Here is a 3,722-nt window from a genome sequence, read left to right as displayed (position 1 = left end):
GCTGAACTCTTCTGAGTAGCATTTCTGAAAAGCTCAGAAAGCCATAAAAAGTTAAAGAAAAATTCTAATTTTCAGCATGATGTTTATCATTCAATTGCAGAAAAACTACTGAGAGTTTTTCCAATTCTATGGTACCATTGAAAAGCTAATGAAAAGTAGATATATGCAAAAATAAACTTATGTTCGCGCAACTTCATTTTCTCGGCATAAATTTGTGATGAAAAACGTATTTTTTAACCAATTTTCAATTGAAAAATATTTGGAAAATTTGTTCTCAAAATGGAAAAACTGCGACACCACTTCATAAAGCATGTCTTTACGAAAACAACAAAATAAAAATTATCTCTTTATCTTAAAAATCCTAGGACTAGTTACATTTTGTTTGGGGTCTGTTTTAAGAGGGTACCAAAGTTTGGAAAATTTTATCACGAAAGGAAAATAGGTTTTCCTAAAAGCTCAAACACAGTTCGAAAGAGACTGAAAAACACTACCTTCAGTTAAATTTTCAAAGGCATACCTCAAGACTTGTAAGTAGTAAGGTACCAGCAGAGTACTGTTGTGACGTCACCTGTGTGACCCAGCAGAGTACTGTTTTGTGACGTCACAGGGCTATAATGCTGGTCGATGGGCTACCTTCAGGGTAATCCCTCCTCCCCGTCCCCCCCTTCCCGCAACCCCCTTTTCGGTTTTCGGTTAATTTTATTGGTTGTCCCAGCAGAGTACTGTTGTTGAGAAATCATTTTTATTGGCTGTCCCAGCAGAGTACTGTTGTTGGGAACCATTTTTATTGGCTGTCCCAGCAGAGTACTGTTGTTTGAATGTAAACCGTTTTGATGGTCATATTGCGATTTTAAGATGTAAACTTTAGATGGCCATCTTGAACTTTTTGAGATTGCACTTTTAGAGGGTCATTGTTGGCTGGGCGCGCAGAGTACTCTTTTGTGGGCGTGGTTTTCTGTGTACGGTGCTGACGTTACACCCTGGAGACATGACGCAATATTTTGGGGGCCGAGGTCACCCCGGGGGGGATGACGTCACTCAGTGAAAATTTGAATTTCCGTTAGAGCACACGAGCGCCATCTATGATTGTGAATTTGAATTTCTGTCCGCCATTTTCAATTTCTGTCCGCCATTTTGAATGCCTATCCACCATTTTGATTTCTGTCCGCCATTTTGAATTACCATCCGCCATTTTTTATTACCGACCGCTGCTACTATTTTTGTCCGCCATTTTTAATTTCCGACCGCCATTTTTATTTTTGTCCGTCATTTTTATTACCGACCGCTGCTCTTATTTTCTATGCGCGCGCCCTCTGTTATTCCTATTATTAACCATTTCCGTAATTTTTTTTCGCGACGTGAAATTTTTTTGGCCGAGACCTGGGATTAAACCGACAGATACTTAAAGTCTTAAACGTAATGTGTACCACCGCTTAGACCACTCGGCCACGGCGGCATGTTGATGGGCTCTCGCTGAATCGTGAACCGTTGCATCGTCCACAGGCTGACGTCACCCATGCATAGATATACCATATAGACATTTCCCATGCATGCATACATTTTCATACACATACACATGTCCCGTGGGAATAATTGCGCGCGTCACTTGGCGGGGAAAAACAGTGAGAGAAACAAATCTCGGGTTTCGGGTTTCAGAGTGGCGCGTGGTAACTTCTGGATATATGACCCGTACTTAAGAATGCATCCTATTGCAAAAATGGCATGGAATGTGTCATATGGGGGCGACTATAAATTAATTGTCGTGGGAATATTTTAATTGCTGTGGGAATTTTTTCTTCCCTTTGAGAGCTATTCAAGGCTTCTTAATAAAGAGGATAAATGTTTTTGCAATGAAAAAGTACTTTTCATATAATTTGACATATGTTTCGAGAAATTAATTTATTCTACCGCACTTTTAAGGGAGATCTTCCATTGGGATGATCTTTTATCTAAATTGAATGAAGTCTATTTTGCGCACCTTTATTTTACTTACCCCCAGATGTTTTCGCAATTTTAGTGGTATGATCACCACCCATGCATAGCTATATGAAAAAGTATCTTCAAAGGTTGAATATTTTGTAACCGCAAAAAATCAGTTTTGCAGGATTATATCCTAACAGTGTGCGCAGAAGGGGTTGGATATAGTTAGCAGTTGTTCTAAAGAGTTAGAGGCTGTTTCAATTTAGAGAACTCTAGTGGCACGGGTTGTCTAATTATGGCAAGAGATTCTTAAGATCTGTTTAATTTATGAAAATTTTTTCTCTTGAGAATTCTTCTTATATGTCTACCAAAAAATTTAATTTCTGCCCCTCTATTTGCAATGTCCGATAAATTTCGCAGTGCCTCTTTAGATCATGATGATCCATATGATCCGCTGATCTCATGACTTTTCTTTGTCCATTTTTTGTGAAAAAGCATTTCCATACACTGATCTTGGATCTCGAGTATGTGATATAAGCTCGGTATAACTAAATTATTTCCTAATTTTACAAACTGATGGTTGAATGTACTTTTCTTCCATTTCTATGCACTTGTCGCCGGAATGCCCGAAATATGATCTTCTGCATCGCTCATGAGTTTTATGGAGTGGAGTGAGGCAATTAAAAGAGGAGTGAAAATCGTCAATGAAAGCAAATTTCATTCTTTTTATATGAATCATTTAATTTTCTTGGCTGCAAGTGAGGAAAGAATGTGAAAAGGTGTTAGGTTTCTGATAACTTTGCACTACAAAATTTTTCTCCCCAATATTACATATTTTGAATTTATAATTGATGCTTTTCTTACTATCTACAATGAGTTTTAAGAAGATCTGAAGAAATTGCACGTGAACCTTACGATAAGAACTCGAGAAACGGCAACAAAATAACAAATCTGAAGATGTTTTTCATATAATTTTTTTTAATTATATAGAATGGGGTGAGTTTGTCACTGATTACTGTGGAGCTGATGAATGTACCCCTAAGATTTAGTTATGTTCGATACTGAAACATTTTACATGTTTTTCACTGATAACTTTTCCCAAATTATGTTTATCCATGCTAGACTCTTCTTGAAAGTAGAAAAGTGTGAAATCCTCTTCTTTTTATTAAATGATTGTATTTTTAGTATATTCCCTATGTGAACGGATCGAAAGAAAAGCTTCAAGAGGATGTTTAATAAAAGAATGTCACAGATTTTTGCTTTAGACTGAATATGGAAATTTGGATTGCACTCACTACATCACCACGGAACTATGCCCTCTTTAATTCTCGGGCAAAAATATGTCCTAGTTATTGTTATTAAAATTTTATTTACACCTTTTACACCTTGCACTGAAGAACATCGAAAACTTTATTTGAGTTGTGATTTAGAAATTTCTGTGTACCCGCCACACCGTTTGGAAAATACTTTAAGCAATCGTAAATGTTTTGTTCTGAGATATGAATCGATTTTATTTGGGAAACATGCTATCAGGGTAATGCATAGTCTCTTAAAATTCAATTATCTGCGATGTTGAATCATCTCACGCCTTTTTAATGATAACTCGTTGCTAGATTGATATGCATTTCTGAGAGACTTTCTCATATAAAATAGAAGATGAAGATCTTTGCTTTTGAATAAAATCTTAGCATGCTCTTCAGATAAAAATTGAAGCTATTTCTCTTTTACTCTGTTAATATTTTGCAGATTTTACACGTTGACTCAGATAAATTAAATGTGTTTCAGATAGAATGCAAAACCTC

Source organism: Phlebotomus papatasi, chromosome 4, assembly GCF_024763615.1.
Source record: "Phlebotomus papatasi isolate M1 chromosome 4, Ppap_2.1, whole genome shotgun sequence".
Lineage (NCBI taxonomy): Eukaryota > Metazoa > Arthropoda > Insecta > Diptera > Psychodidae > Phlebotomus > Phlebotomus papatasi.
The sequence above is the reverse complement of the archived record's forward strand: the minus strand, read 5'-3'. Positions refer to the sequence as shown.